Source organism: Chionomys nivalis, chromosome 8 (genome assembly GCF_950005125.1).
Source record: "Chionomys nivalis chromosome 8, mChiNiv1.1, whole genome shotgun sequence".
NCBI lineage: Eukaryota > Metazoa > Chordata > Mammalia > Rodentia > Cricetidae > Chionomys > Chionomys nivalis.
In genome coordinates this window covers 95,910,911-95,926,915 of record NC_080093.1, presented here as the reverse complement: position 1 = coordinate 95,926,915, position 16,005 = coordinate 95,910,911, and the positions used below count along the sequence as shown (strand labels likewise).

Below are 16,005 nucleotides of genomic sequence, written 5' to 3'. Positions count from 1 at the left end.
TCAAAGGCAAGGGCTGAAGGCCTCCGAACTGAGGTAGGACAGTGTTCCCTGAAGGAGGAGGAGGAGTGGGTGCTGGTGAGGACACATCTCCACTGCACATAGGGGTACTTAGTGTTGAAGATCTTAGACTGCTCTTGACAGGAATTGTGGGGTCCTCTCCTCTGACCAGGTGCCAGCCCTCACTAATGTTACCCCTGGCTGCTCTGAGCTCTAGAGGGAGGCCTGGGCTGCCTCTGCTGTCTGCGGCTCATCTGCTGCCCAAGGGATGTCCGGAGCCCCAGAGTGGGTCTTAGGCTCTGCTTGTCTCTGGTATCTTTGGCACCACAAGAAATTGAAGTCTGGAAGGAAGTACTTCCCAAATCTGACCCTGTTAATCTCTCCTGGAAATCCCTGGGGAAAACAGTCAGCTAAGAGACAAGTTTTTCCCAGAGGAACAGTTTCTGTAGAGAGGGGCCGGGACAGGAGGCCCTATCACCTGGAAAGTTCCAGCTGTAGCTGTGCCACAATGGTCTGTAACTTTGAGAACACCCTGAAAAATTGCAGACTCTCATTTCCTAGCCGATAACCTAGGGAGATAGCTTTTACGGGTAAGCGAATGTGAGAACTGAGACGAGAGAGAACATGGAGTAGGCTCTCTCATGGCAAACCCCTCGGCCCACCCTGCTGCGAGGTGTCCTTCACACATGCCCATTGTACTTACGGAAAAATGGAAGCCCAGCTAAGTTAAGGCCTCTGGTTTGGCTAGCGCCAGGACCCAGAAATACTTGTCAAGTCTGGGTGTTTCACCTGGGTGGGGAGGAGGTGAGAAGCGGCCGGACTCTGGTGGGACACTTTGCCAGCACCCTCTGTAGGGAGATGTGGCCCTGGGGACAGCAGCAGGTGCAGGACTCCCAGGGAAGGTGGTCACCAGCCATGGCTATCCCGCCTCCAATGGCCCCCTATCCCCTAGATGTGTGTCTGTGTGTGTGTCTCCTCGCCCAGGGGTAGACTCACCAGAACAGGGGTGTCAGGCAAGACTCAAGGATCAGGACCGGTGGAGTCTCAGCAAGGGCGGGGTAGTAGTCACGGGCCTCAATGTCTTAGCAAGCTAGAAGGGCAAGGGAAAGACAAACCCGGCGGGCAAGTCGGTCCTGCTGACGGAGGATCTGGACTAGGCTGGGGGCGGGACCGGCAGGCTCCCTGCCCCTTCTCCGCCCTTCGGTCCCCGGAGTGTCACGTGGGGCGGGCGGAAGCGCCGGGCGAGGTGGGCGCGCCCGGACCGCTGCCGCGAGTTGGCAGCGGCCTCGTGTGACAGACGGTTCCGGGACCCCGGGTTCCCCGCGTGGAGTTCTCTTCGCTCAAAACAGGTCAGTTAGGTTGCTGGGCCTCCCAGCTGTGGCTTGCACTGGCCCCATTCTTCAGAAGGGAATGGTGAGGCCCGGGGCACTTTCCCGGGGTCATCTGGTGCGTTCTCCTGCCTGGGAATGGAGTGAGGTGGAGTCACCTCCAGAGGTGGAGGCGTCCGGCCAGGTCCAAAGGGACGGGGAGGGCGAGCTGGTTGACACGGCTTCCAGCCGGCAGCTCTTCTGCTTGCGGGCTCGCAGACTGAAGGCTGCGGAGCCAGTCGCGTCGGGTGGCATTGCTTTTTCCCACCTGAGAACTGAAGGCTCCCACCGGATTGACCGCGGACACGCCTTACGGCCTCGCAAAGCTGTAGGACTTTAGCCCTGGACCTGGGGCGTTGGTAACCTTGGGCAGGCTACTTCCGTCCTCTGCACCTTGATTCTTCACCAGTTAATGGGGGCACAGTTTCTCTAGAGCCTACCTGGCCCAGTTGCAGGGAAAGCAGGGGTGTGATCGTTGAATGGGGTCAGGCTTAGAGCAGGGTTGCCGTGCAGCTGGGGCGGCGGGTGGCTGTTTAGTCTCAGATCTCCATGGGTAGGTTTGGTTGCTGGGTGATTAGGACACAGCACAGTAGGCTCCTGTCCTATGTTTCCCCTAAATCCGGTGTCCTGGGGAACCTTCCCTAATGCCCATAGTTGGGTTCGAGGGTTCAGACTGAGCTTAGGAGGTAAGGATTTGACTGTTGCTGGGTCCCAGGGACCCTGATACCTGGAGAGCAGCGAATGCCGTGCTAGGAGAAGCCTGACATCCTAGCACCATCATTACAGGGTAAAAGAAACTCAGAGAACCCAGAGACAGGTGTGGACAGGTGCAGACCTGGGGAGGAGAGGATGCCTGGAGTGAGTTTGGTAGTTAAGTGACTGTTTGCAAAAACTGACTGCAGGGTGTGAACAAGAGCTTGTGGCAAGGAAGGGATTCTCTAACTTGATGAAAGGCGAGGAGGTGGGTGTGGCTGCGAGGGGTGGGAGGGAAGGGAAGGGTTTGCTAAGAACTAATCCTTGGGACTCAGGGCGGGTTGGACTTTATTTGGACCCTGGCCTGGGACCCTGCTCCCCAGTGGAATAGGGTACAAGTGAGATGTCCCAGGTAGGCTACTGCTGTCTGTGAGGTGGAGGGAAGTGTTCCCAATGCTCCCAGGTTTCATTTGGACATTCAGGCCTCCTTACTTGGCCCCCATCCCTTGGGGTCCAGCCATACTTCTCCATCACAAATCAGCCTTTTTACAGAGGTCTCACAAGTTTGCTCCTCATCCAAATCCCCATGTTCTCTGAGATTTTGGGGTTCAGATGTGGCCTGCTGGCCTGGTTTTCAGTTCTGGGTATGGCAAGACTTGGGAAGGGTTGCCATAGATGTCTGTGAAGGTGACTGCAGTGTAAGACAGCTAGGGATCTGCGTCTGGACTTCTAGTGTGACTCTGACACTCTCAGAGCCACCTTTCCACGTCGGGGTGGGATGACAAGCCTGGCTTCCCGTTCCAAGGACAACTGCTAAAGCAAGAGTCAGGCCAGTGTGAATCCTGCCCTAGAGTCATGGAGGAAGGGGCCCAGAGCACTGACAGCAACGATGCCGGCCTAGGCCTCTGCCGGAGGGAGGGAGGGAGGGAGGGAGGGAGGGAGGGAGGGAGGGAGGGAGTCTCTCCCATTCTCTAGGGCTTCTTCCCCACTCCACTCCCCCTTGACTGAGCTCAAAGCCAGCCGCCAATACCCAAACAAGTGGCCTCTGTTCCTAGAGGAGGGGGAAGGGAAGCAGGCCCTGGGCTCCGGGCCGCCTGTCCAGCACTGACCCTGCCTCCCCCTTTTGCTCTGGGTCTTAACTCTTGGAAGCCTGGACTGGGTACTGGGCTGTTTGAGGCTGGTACCTCTTGCCCTACAACTGACCCATCTGTCTGTCTTGCTTCCGATTTCTGAGGAGCTGACGGGATGTCCTCAGAGCAGTGTGGGGTACGGCTGCTGCCAGCTCCTCTCGGCTCCTTCCAAGTCCATGAGGCCAGACCCAGACCCTCCAGAGACAGCATGAGGGGTCTGTGCCAAGAATGACCACCAGGTATCTGACAGTGAAGACGGGAGAATTAATTTCCTGCCTGTCCCCTGACTTTCCCTACCCTATCCTGCTGCTGAAGAAGGCAAGGTCTGTAGATGGTCGGCACCTGAAGAGACAGAACTGGGGCAGAGGTCCAGGCTAGGGCTCTGCGTGTGCTCCCTCCCCTGCCTGGGGCCTACTAGGGTCTCGGAAACCCTGATCCTCCTGCAGAGTCTGCCCACTACCTTCTCAAAGGGCTCGAGTCTGTGTCGATAAACTAGGAACCTGCCCTCTTAGGTGCCCTGGTGTTTCTGCCATGTAGGGCGCTGGTGACTGAACAAACCTGGGAGGGTTTCTCAGTGTCTAGAGACCTGAGGTCAAGTGTGTGGTGCTTAGGGCCTCAGTGGGCCGGGGAGGGTACAGGGACTAGAGATCCACTTTGTACCCTCCCTCTGTGTATCTAATCTTCCTCTCCCTCCGGGCCGTTCCCGACATCGTCTGGGGGTAGATGGCAGAAGCTGTCACAACTGGAGTCTTGCCTGACCCCATGCCCTTTGGCCAGGCTGCAGTATGTGATATGTGAATGAGTCCCCAGATCAGGCCCCCCCCCCCCCCAGCGGACAGTGCTAAGCTGAAGAAATAGAAATGGTCCCAGGAGGGTGACTGTGCTCAAAGTGCGGCCTCTCCCATCTCTTCCCTCGCTCCCTCATCCATGTTAGCTGCCTGGTAAGAGTCTGAGTTAGTCTGTCCTTCACAGCTTTAGAGAGTTGAGGGGCCGGGCCGGTTTGCTATGCAGTCAACTTTTAAGTTCCCAAAAGCTGAGATAGCAGGGGACTACAAAGCTTGGGTTTGGGGTGGGTCACCTGGAATTGACACTAAACCTTCTGCCACACTATGGCCACAATGAGGTCTACAGAACGTTGTGGGTTATTCAGTGGCTCTGACTCCCTCCTGGCCTCCAGGCTTGTGCGACAACGCACGCCCGCTGCTTCCCGTTCTCGAAATCCACAGTACCAGCCCTGGGGCCTGGTGATAGCACACAGCCTAGGAGTCCTGCGATAGAGGGCTTCGGAGGTGGGGCTTCTTCAGGGGTGGGGCTTCAGGGGTGGGACCACTGACGACACTCATGGAAGAGAAGCCCCATGAACACAGGGTGCAGTTGAGGGGAACCCGAATTAGGGGCTGGAAGGATCGTAGAGCAAGCGTTGCTCCGTGGACATCGGAAACAGCATGAAGGGTGGCTCAGCAGACCCAGCTCAAGTCTGCAAAAGATGAGGGTCTGGACGGCCCTCCAGAGAGGGGTGGTGGCCAGAGGCTTGAGTCAGGGACTGAGAAGACATGCTGTCATGCCTTTGGGTGCAGGAAGCTGGGCCTTGGGTTTTTACCACACCGGTTGGGGCCTGCCCCTGTAGAAGGAGACCTGTACCTTATAGTATATAGACTTTCCCAGAAGACCCTCTGGCTGGCAAGCTCCTTGGTGGGGGATGGGGTACACTCTGTCATTGGACTTAGCATTTAGTGTTCCAGGGGTTGCGGCAGGTGGAGCCCTGCTCTGTATCCATGACGTGTGAGCCTGATTAGACTCACAGCCCCTGACTTCAGTGGACTGCCCTGTCGTTTTGTAATTAAGATGCCAGTCTCTCTGAAGGACAGAGCTGGGAGGGTCCTGCTTGCTTAGTGAAGGGGTGCCAGGGTATCAGCTGATAGTCTCCCTCTCCATCAGAGTGGAGTGCGCCTCCCCCTGCCTCTTCCTCTGCTCTAAAGATGACCCATTGAGGCTAGGGACATCCAGGGACCGGACCAGGACACACACTTACCTGACTGTACTGCTTGTGGCCTGAAAACCCACATTTTTGGGTCTGGAGAGATAGCACAATGATTTAAAGCTCTGGCTGCTCTTCCGGAGGACCCAAGTTCAATCCCAGCACCTCCAAGGTGGCTGCCACTGTCTGTAATTCTAGTTCCAGGGAATCCGATGTTCTCTTCCCAGCCTCTGAGTGGTACACAGACATACATTTAAGCAAAACACAGATAACATAAAATGAAAATAAAACCCTCATTTAGGTAACTCATTTTTGTGTTTGTCCAGCATGCTCTAGACTCTAGGTTCAACCCTCAGGGCAGCAAAACCAGTATGGTAAGATTTCTGTAATCCCAGCCCTTGGTAGGTGGAGGCAGGAGAATCAGAATTTTAAGGTTGGGATGAAGAGATGGATCAGTGGGTAAAACAGTGGGAGGACCAGATTTTGTATCACCAGAACCCTCGACGGTGACACATTCACCTGTAATTCCTGCCCTCCACGGGAAGATGGGAGGCAAAGACGGAAGAATCCAGAAGCTTGAGGGCTGGCCCATGCAGCAGAGAGCAGCCAGGGACCCTTTCTCCAACAAGGCAGATGGGACGGTGAAGAACGGCATCCGAGGTTGACCTCTGACCTCCACACATGTGCCAGGGTGTGCGTGCCTACACTCAAAACACAGGCATGCACCATGCATACGGAAAGAAGTTTAAGGTCATCATCAGCTACATAGGAAGTCTGAGGCTAGCTTGGACTGTTGAGACCATGTTTCAGTCAATCAAACAAGAATCCCTGCCCCGCCCCTTATTTCTCAGTGCCGCTCGGCCCACTTGCAGGGCTTTGCTCCGGTATTTCTTATGTCTCCTGAAGGGAGTCAGAGAGCTCAGGCTGTGGGCTTGCTGAGCCCTGCCCTGCGGCCCTGCCCTGCCCTGCGGCCCTGCTTAGGCCGTTGTTCTCTCAGAGTCTCTCTGGAACCCGGTGGTCCGTGTCTGGAGAGTGCTGGGAACTTAGGGCAGGAGGTAGAACTCTGGCAGGCACCAGCAGAATGTGGTGGCAAGGCCGCTGCCCCGCAGTGTGACCTGGGTTCCTGTGGTCCATGCCCCTCCAGCTAGGAGCTTTTACTGGGGGCCACCTTTGAGATATAGGGGAATTGGAGCCTGGCCCCGTCTGGGTTGGGTGAGAGAGAGTGTATGATGTGACTGTGACCTGGGAGCTGGGGAAGCTGGGGAGAGGGAGCTGTGTAAACCCAGGTCTGGGAGGAAACATGGCTATGGGGGACAGCAGGTAAAGGAAATGAGGGCTGGGGTCTTAGTCGCCTGCGCAGTGGGTGGCTGTGGAGGGTGGGGCCAAGGCAGGTGAGGAGGGTGCTGGGCTCAGATTCGGGAGCCAGGTGTTAGGACCTGTTAGGCTGTGGGCAGCATAAGTGGTGTGAGCCAGCATCTCTCCTGTGTGTGGGCTCCCCAGCAGGAAGTGGCTGGGCAGCTCCACTTGGGAAGACAGGTTGGGACAGCTACAGAAGGCTCCAGGGGACCCCAGAACCTTATGTCTGAGAGATTCCTAGACGTGGACTTCACGGCTGCCGTACCCAACTCTCCTCTGTGTCATCTCGCCAGGTGGCTCCTGTTCTTAGCCTAGACATCTGTAGATCCCGCCCTGCCCACGCTGTCCCAGGGCTGGGTATGTGTGTGGCGTGTCTTCATTCTGGGGCTGAGGGAGGTGATTGCCAAAGACCAAACACTGGGGGGAAAAGCAAACAAACAAACAACCCAACACCTCCTCTTTCTGCCTGTCACCGCCGCTCCCCCCCCCAAAAAAGGAAAAAAAATTCATAGTACAGACAACAAGGAAGCAGTCTCAGAGTGGTTGTGAATTCCTGGGGCTAGAGAGATGACTCAATTGGTCAAGTACCTGGTGTGTATTCATGAGGACTTGAGTTGGGATCTCCAGCATGTAAAAGGCTGGGCACAGTGCTGTGCACCTGGTACCCTGGCACTGAGTAGGAGGAGCTTCAGGTTCCCCTCTCAGAAAGTGAGGGGAGTGACTGACGAAGACACTTGGTGCAACTCCGGCCTCCATATGCACACATCAGATGTGACAGACCCCTTCTGTCTCTGAGTGCTCGGTTACTCGTCACTCACCATTGTCTGGACAGTACAGATCAGTGTCTTTTTATTTACTTTAGTTTTTTGGTTTTCCTGGCTGTCCTGGAACTCAGATCCCACGCCTCTGCATGCACACCACTGCCCAGCTATAGGTGAGTGCCTCCAAGGCCTTGCACAGCCTGCACACACTCGCTTTCTCTTTCCTTCCTGCCCTTCCTGTGTCCTCCTTTGGCCTGTCCATTTTCACATACATTGTCCCTTCTGAGGAGATCAGAGCGGGGAAGAGGACCTGGAGAGATGACTCAGCATTTAAGAGCACTGACTGCTCTTCCAAAGGACCTGGGTTCAATTCCTACCACCCACATGGTAGCTAACAACTGTCTGTAACTCCAAGATCTGCTGACACCCTCACACAGACATACATGCAGGCAAAACACCATAAAATAAAAACAAATAAATTATTAAGAGTGGACAGAGGGACGTGGGAAGCCCTTGACTCAGATTCTGACTTTTGTGTCTCCTTGAGTGAGTTACTTCACCTCCCCGAGGCTCAGTTTACTCATCTGTAAAGTGGGTTACACCACCTGCTTTCTAGGGGGCGAGGCTTGTGGGTAGGGCATGCAGCGTGGTGGGGGTTGCTTGTTGGACAGTGTGCACTCAGTCTTTGAATACTCTGTGAAGGAAGACTGATGCAGAGCAGCGAGGATAGGACTTCGCCCACCTCCCACCCTCACCAGCCCCGCCCGCCACTTAACCCTCTGATCTCCTCCTGTATCTCAGCTGTCACTTTCGGGAGCCTCTGTTCCAGAACTTCTAAGAAAACGCCAGGTCTCGGTCTCTATTTCCTGGGGTCCCTTCCTCATGGGCGGGTGCCTGGGTTGCCCAGCTCTCCCCTCCCCGACCAGGGTACACGTTGTAGATCCTACTATGTAAGCGTGGATGACCCTGATCTGTCCCCTCCCGCTGCCTGTGATCTTGTGGTCATCTCTGTGCCGTCCTCCCTCCTGTGGTCAGTGGCTTCCTGTTTCTACCCCATTTAGTCTCTCGGTCCCCTGGTGGGGGTGCAGCAGTCACAGGAGGATCTTCCTGGAATCGTGCTATGGCACCTTGGGCCACACCTTGCTCAGCTCCTGCACTTGTAGGGGCAGGAAGCCCCAGTCCCAAGGAGAACTCTGCTATAACAGAGGGGGGGCTAGGCCAATGCTCAGCTGCCCAGTGTTAGCATGGGGCAGCCTTGGGTGTATGCTAATGGGGAAGGCTGAAACCCAGGGACTGGGGGGCAGAAAAAAGGGCAGTTAGGAGACCAACTCTGTTGGTCCAGGGGCTCTGGGCTGTGCTGTAGGGGGTGGAGCAGTGGAGGAGGAGGGAGGCAGGGGCAGAGACATGGTAGGGTCCAGCCAAGGGCTGTGGCTATAGCTCTGATAGGGGCCTTACCTAGTAGGGTAGCAAAAGCACGAAGCCCTGGGAAAATATTGAGGGGTCACGAATGGGAAACCTACCTGTAGGAATGGCTAGGAATAGGAGTGAGCCCATTCGGGGTCATGGGGGGTCGGAGAGAAACACTTCCGCAGCTCTTTGTCACCGGCTGAAACTAGCTCTTTGACTTCCAGCTTTCTGCATTTGCAAGTGAGAGAGTTATGCCTCCTCCCTGTGTGACCTCCTTCTGGGTGGGGCTTGGGCATGGGGCTCTGGTTTGAGGTTTGAGCCTGAGATGGGTCACATGCTGTTTTAGGGGACAAACCAAGGGTCCTTAGAGTCTGGGGTTCGCTAATGGGCCGGCCTCTGTGCTTCCTTGTGGAGACTTAGCAGGCCCAACCTCACTGTGCAAGATGGGGCAGGGGGGGATGTGAATCTCTGTTAGGCCAGAGGGCCCAGGATAGTCGCAAGTTCATTTATGACAGTTCCCCTAGCAGTCTCTATATATTGCAGGGTGTGGTGGCTCACTTCTGTAATTCCAGTACTCAGGAGGAATTACAGGTTTGAGATCAATCTGGCAAACATCAAATTCCAGGCAAGCCAGAGTTGCTTATAAGAAGATCTGTCTCAAAATAACAAGAACAAATATTTTTAAAAAAGAAAAGAAAATCAAGTCTGACTGTGTTATATTTAAAATCACGAAGGACGAGGTTACATTGTATTTGGTACTGAGAACAAGCTGCCGTGACTCTCACCTTTTGTGTTTTACTTTAAATTTTATTTATTTTATTATGACGTGTGTGTGTGTGTGTGTGTGCACGTGTGCGTTTGTGTGCGCTCGCGCGCATGATGATCTGTGGGGGAGGTACAGACACCTCAGGGTCGTGCGGAGGTCGGACAACAACTTTACTGAATCAGTTCTTTCCTTCCACCTTCACAAGAGTTCTAGGAGTGAAACTTGCGTCATCAGGCCTCGCTGGACAAGCACCTTTGCCTGTGGTCTGAGCCATCTTGCCTAGAGTGCTGGGATTACAGACGCATGCTGCTGCCACACTTAGCTTTATGAGGGTTCTGGGGATTCGAACTCAGGCCCTGACACGTATGTGATAAGTGCTTTACCCGCCGAGCCATCTCCTCAGCCCTCTTTGTTTTTGAGACTGGATGCTAGCTCAAGCTGGCCTCCGACTCTTGGTTCTCCTGACTCAGTTTACCACTGTGCCCAGTCCTGAATTCAATTCTGGTGATTTAAAATACACACATCACAGTTGGGAATGTAGCTTTTTGCTAGAACACTTGCCCATCATGCTTGCCGTCCTGGGTGTCTTCGGCTTTCTGTAAACTGGGCGTGGTGGTGTGCGGAGACAGGATTTGAAGTTCAGGGCCACGTAATGAATTTGAGGCCAGCCTAGGACACGTGAAACCTGCCTCAGGAAAGAAAAGCATGCCATCTCCCTCTGGCCTCCTGCTGAAAGGGAACCGAGCCAAGACTCCAGTGTGCCAGGCAGCAAGAGCTCGACCTCACCCCCAGCCCCGTTCTAATGGTAGAAGCAGTGACACAGTTTTCAAACCTTTTAACAACGCAGACATGGGATTTATAGAAAGTCTTTCAAGATGGTGACGGGAGGGTGGGGCTGTAGCTCAGTGGCTCGGTGGTAGAGCATTTGCCTAGCGTGTGCAAGTTCCTGGGTTAAGACCCCAGCAGTACACACATGTGCGTATATGCACGGTTAGTTATGACCAGGGACTGTCCGCTGCCCTCTTGACATTAGCTTGATGCTATAAGAAGGTTGTGACAATGTAGAACCTTTCTCCATATCCTCTGTGTACTGTCTGAGGCCTTGGGGGAGGGCATGGGGAAAGCCAGAAGGGAAAGGACCAATTCCCAGCCTGTCCTACATCGGCCAAGCTGGGCCAAGCTGCGTCGGGGGTCCTGGGGGAAGAGGCACCCTTTGTGTAAGGGCCCCACCTGGTTTAGGGTTTAAGGGGAGCAGTGGGGAGCTGGTGAGTTCTGTGTGTTGGAGCATGGAGTACCTGAGGTATAGGCCCATGGTGGAAGTGAGTTCCTTGTAGCAGAGGCGTCTGGGACAACACTCCTCAGAGGACATCCTTGGAGTTGGGGTGACAGACCCATTAGTGGCCCAGGAACCCAAGAATATTAGGTATTGTGTATCTTTACCACAAACCCAAACACCAAGTCCAGTCATGGCCTTAGGACTGGGGACAGGAAGTGACCACCTTAACTGAGGAGGAGTGAGCAGAAGATGAAAGTCTGGTCGTCTAGGTTCCCAGCTCTCCATAGAGGGCAAACTGTGGCCTAGGGTGGGATAGCCACAGGGTTTAGGGCAGGCGGCAGAGCAAGGTTGGGTTAGGCTTGCAATTGGAATTACCTTGCATCCAAGGTGGGGATGGGGGCCAAGCTGGGAGCCCCCTGGGAGGCACAGTCATACTCAAGACCTCCAGAAAACAGGCCTCAGTCCAGATGGATTGACAAAATATTCTGGAGCCCTGGAGAGTCAGCAGGGCAGACACAGCTGGGAGGAGCCCTCATGAGGCCTGCACGCCGTAGCTGCAGTGCCTGAAAGGCAGGAAATAACTTCTTGGTCCAGGGGTCCATTTTGCTGTGCACCCCCCTCCCCCCCCCCCCCCCCGCCCTTGCTGCCTTGACTCAGAGGGAGTTAGCTTGGCACGGTTGGGGGTTACTTCTGCACCCTCTGAACTGGGAGCCCAGCCCCCACCCAGTTCCTCATAGCTACAGGAAGTATCTCCAAAGCTTCTTGCCTGCTAGTGGAAGCTCACAGTCCTGCAGACACCCCGGGCGAGCATCTGGAGCCTAGGACGGTGGCTATGCCATAGGTATTACCTGGCTACTGGACCAGGCGTGGGTTGGGTGGCTGTTGGGCATGTCAGGGTTTTACGGAAGTTGTGCAGAACTGTTGGGCAGTTGTGTGTGGGTTCTGGGGCAGTTGTGTGGGGTTCTGGGGCAGTTGTGTGGGTTCTGGGGCAGTTGTGTGGGTTCTGGGGCAGTTGTGTGGGGTTCTGAGGCAGTTGTGTGGGTTCTGGGGCAGTTGTGTGGACTTGAGTTGTTGATATGAGCGTGGGTTCTATAGGCAGAAGGCAGCTCTTCCCAGCAGCTGCTGGGTGAGTGGCAGGCCTTAGGCCCTAGGGAGCTAAGGAGGCAGGCACAGATGTGCTTGTGTTGTGCTGTGGGGTGTGGTTTGTAGATCCAGGTGAGTGTGTAGCTGTGGTTCCTGTGGAGACAGAGCTGAAGGGCTTCTTGAGGGCTGGACATTGGGGGTCCCTGTTCACCTGAATGGTTCAGGGAAACCTGGAGTCTTGGGGCAAGGGTGGGACTGCAGAAGGGAGGGAGGGAAGGAGAGCTAGGGCCGCAGATAGGCCTGGGACTGCCTTACCTTTCCCTTCTCTCCAGGGCTTGGTCTTACCTTGAACCTGGAGCAGAGTCCTATGTAAGGGGACTTGGTCACCAGCCTCCAGAGCTCGGAGTGGGAGGAGCCAGGACCTTTAAGGTTGCGCTGACTGCCTGAGTCACTTGCAAATCAGAATGCAAAGAAGACAAGGGGAGGTTTCCAGAGAGGGGCACACCCACGGGGCCAGCAGGCTCACACCTCTGGGGTGCCTCTCTTCCTTCCTCACTAGACTGTCTCATCTCCAGTGTACTTGGGCCTTTTCTGCATGATCCCTGGGCCTTGCACATTCAGTTCCCTTCTACCGGCCGCCCGGACAGTGTCCTTCCGTCTCCACCCGGCCAGGCGCAGGGTAGGAGGGCTTTGGAAGCCTTCCTGCTTGTTTCACAGAGCCTCTGTGGGCTGCAGCAGGGGACTTGGGTAAGTGTCCACCTTACCCATGTGACGTGGGGTAGAACCCAGGTCTTGGAATCACTGTAAGAGCTAAGGGGACAGAGATGGGAATCTGGGAGGGGCTGGGCTGACAGTGACTCTTGGCAGAGGAAAGGAAGTCAAGGTTGTAGGCTGCCTTACTGGGCTGTCTTGCTGGGCTGTCTGTCTTACTGGGCTGTCTGTCTTACTGGGCTGCCTTCCTGGGCTGCCTTTCAGGGCTGTCTTGCTGGGCTGTCTTACCGGGCTGCCTTACTGGGCTGCCTTGCTGGTTGATGAAGTTGGCGTCACTAGTCACTAGTGGGTAGGCACACCAAGCTTGAGATGTTGCGCAGGGCCAGGAACGGACAGTGAGTTCAAACTCTGCCTGGGATTGCGCTGATAAGGTCATTAAAAAGGTGAAAGCTTTGGCTCCAGCAAGAGGGAGTCAAGCCAGATCTAAGGAAGGACTGGCTGGCAAGGATCAAAGATTTTAGACGATTCTTTCTTCTGAAGTGGGACTAAATTTCCTGAGCTCCACTATGGATGGTGGGTTTGGGAAGAGGGGCAGACTCGGGCCGTCACAGAAGATGCTGAAGGCAAGATTCAGGCAGACCCTCACAGAGCAATCAGGGAGAGCAGGCGGAAGCATAGTGGCCAAGGGCAGTTTTGGAGGACTTTCTGGAGGAGGTGGCCTGGAGAGGGGACAGGGTGGTTGATTTACTCATTGTCAGCTGACTACTTTGGGGGCTCCCCTATTTCAGGCTTGGGCTGATGTAGGAAATGACACAGGAGCTGTGGATGGGTCTGGAGCTTGAGGTATGTCACTGAGCATTTGGGCAAGTCACTTCCTCTCTGTGGTGTCTGTTTCTTCATCCATAGTGGCCGGGCCCAACTGCAGCAAATGACAGGCTTGAGGAGCCCCAGGGCACAGAGAGCCCCGTTAACTGTGGCAGCGGGTGGCAGGTCTAGTAAGCAGTACTGAAAGGGAGAGCAGAAATGGGATGAGGGAGGCTGTGCAAACCTGGCTGGGTGGAGGGGTGGTATGAACCCTCACCTGTGGCTGTGCTATTGTTATACAGTGATACATCCTCAGCAAGGTCTCTGGTCCCCAGAGAGTGACTGCAGAGCAGGGGAGGGCTGGGTGCTAAATCGCTCTACCATAGAGGAGTGTGAAAACCCAACCAGGCGGTGGTGGCGCAGGTCTTTAATCCCAGCACTTGGGAGGCAGAGACAGGCAGATCTCTGTGAGTTTGAGCCCAGCCTGGTCTACAAAGCGAGTTTCAGAACAGTTAAACAGAGAAACCCTGTCTCAAAAAACAAAAATCAAAAACAAAACAAAGCAAGAGTGAAAACCCATGTCAAGAATCCATGATGAACAAAACATAAAATACCATGATTTTCAGTAAAGAAAGGATGTCATTCCCAGTGATTAACTCAGACTTCTGTCAGTGACAGCCACCTCTGGGAAGAACTCTGACCTGGCCTGGGGAGGGCCCCAGCTGTGGTTCCCAGGTGGCAGTGTCCTTGAGGCTTCTGGGTTATGCTTCCAGCTTCTTGAATAGAACTGTCCCCAAGGCTATCAGCACCCAGTCCCCAGGTCTCTGACCTTGACCAGTGCCCTTTAGTGCTGGAATAGGAACTTGAGAGAGGCCAGACTCATCTCAGGGAGAGCAGTGGGTTCCTGTTTCCCAGCCTTAGCCTGCCCAGCAATGAGTTAGGACCATCACCATTCCTCAGTCAGCTGACCTCGACAGGTACTCCTTTATACCAGATCTTTGCTTTGGCAGCATGGCTAAGAGAAGGGTGGAAAGCCTGGCCGAGAGTGGGGAGCACGACTGAGAGTAGGGAGCACGGCCGAGAGTGGGGAGCACAGACGAGAGTGGAGAGCACAGATGAGAGTGGAGAGTTGTTTTGCCCAGTAGACAGTACAAGAGCTGGTTGGAAATATGGTGCCATGATTAAAATGCTTGCCGTACAAGGCTAATAGCCTGAATCAAGATCTGCAGAACCCAGGTAAAAAGCTGGCCACGTGGGTTGGTTACATAGCTCAGTGAGTCGAGGTTCCTGCTCTGCCCCCATCTGACAGCCTGAATTCAGGTTGCACGCGGTGGAAGGAGAGAACAGACTCTTGGAAGTTGTTCTCTGAGTATGTACGCAGGTGTGCATGTGTGCACAAATACAGCAAACAAACCTGGATAGAGCAGTGCATGTGTGTGCTGTCCTGCTCCACCAGAGGTGGGAGGGAAAGATGGGAGACACATGCCCAGGGCTGATCTCTGAGCTCAGCACATACATCATGGCATGCATGTGCACATGCTCACACGTCGCACACACACATGAGTGCAAGAGTAGGCGCATTGGCACACTTCCGTCGTCCCAGCATTCAGGAGCCTCAGTGGCATGTGCAAGGCCCTGGGTTTGATCCCGGGCAAAACAAAGCAATGATTTATGAGCAGTGAATTTTAACATTTGCCGACACGTATGTGCATGTATTACTTGCGTGCCTGGTACCTGAGGAGACCAGAAGAAGGCACTGAGTATTGTGAACCACTGTTTGGGTGCTGGAAACTGCACCCAGGTCCTCTGTAAGGGCAGCAGGTGCTATAACAGCTGAGTCATCTGTCTTGCCCGGTTTTAAATTTTTAAATATCATCATTATCATCGTCATAACCACAATGTTGTTCTGTAGCCCAGGCTGACTTCAAACTCACTGTGGACCCAAAGTCAGTGAATTCTTAATCCTCCTGCTTCTACATCCCATGTGCTAGGATTCTAGGTGTCTGCTACCGTTCCTGGCTTCGCGTTGCTTTAATGGCATTTTTTTAAAAAAATATTTATTTATTTATTATGTATACAATATTCTGTGTGTATGTCTGCAGGCCAGAAGAGGGCACCAGACCTCAATCCAGATGGTTGTGAGCCACCATGTGGTTGCCGGGAATTGAACTCAGGACCTTTGGAAGAGCAGGCAATGCTCTTAACCGCTGAGCCATCTCTCCAGCCCCTTTAATGGCATTTTTAAACCTAAATATCCCCAATATTATTATTCATCATGCAATCAGTAAAAAGACGTTGAGGTATTTTATACATTCTTTTTCCCACTCTCTTCAGAATACCATATGTTCAGTGCTCCTCATTTTGGGGCCATGTTTCAATTGTTCAAAGCCATGTCTGGCTGTGCCAGCTACTGCATTGAACAGGGAGGGCCTAGATTTGTGATTGTTGAGACTGCTCCTTTGTATTCTTTTTTCCTTAAAAATCTCTGGAAAGTTATTAGGGGTGATTTGTGCCTTACAGGCCATGGAAAGAACAAATGAATTAAAGTGCAGACACCAGGCATCTGTAGCCCTGGCTGTCCTGGAACTCACTCTGCAGATCAAGCTGACCTCTGCCTCCTGAGTGCTGGGATTAAAGATGTGCACCATCACTATCCTGCACTGCCATTCAAGCCAA

General features: G+C 54.1%; 1 protein-coding gene across 7 annotated transcripts in view; it reads left to right on the top strand.

The window, feature by feature from the left end:
• The first annotated feature begins 1,153 nt into the window (after positions 1 to 1,153).
• The window catches only part of Arap1 (ArfGAP with RhoGAP domain, ankyrin repeat and PH domain 1), a 57,942-nt gene continuing 43,090 nt past the window's right edge, over positions 1,154 to 16,005 (top strand). For 2 of the 7 annotated variants that reach the window (XM_057777235.1, XM_057777238.1), the window contains exon 1: positions 1,154 to 1,346. The gene's annotated coding sequence lies outside the window, so the exon portion shown is untranslated. Of the gene's footprint in view, positions 1,347 to 12,388; positions 12,562 to 13,336; positions 13,369 to 16,005 lie in introns of those variants that run through there. The other 5 variants (XM_057777231.1, XM_057777237.1, XM_057777236.1 and 2 more) reach the window with 5 other exon arrangements.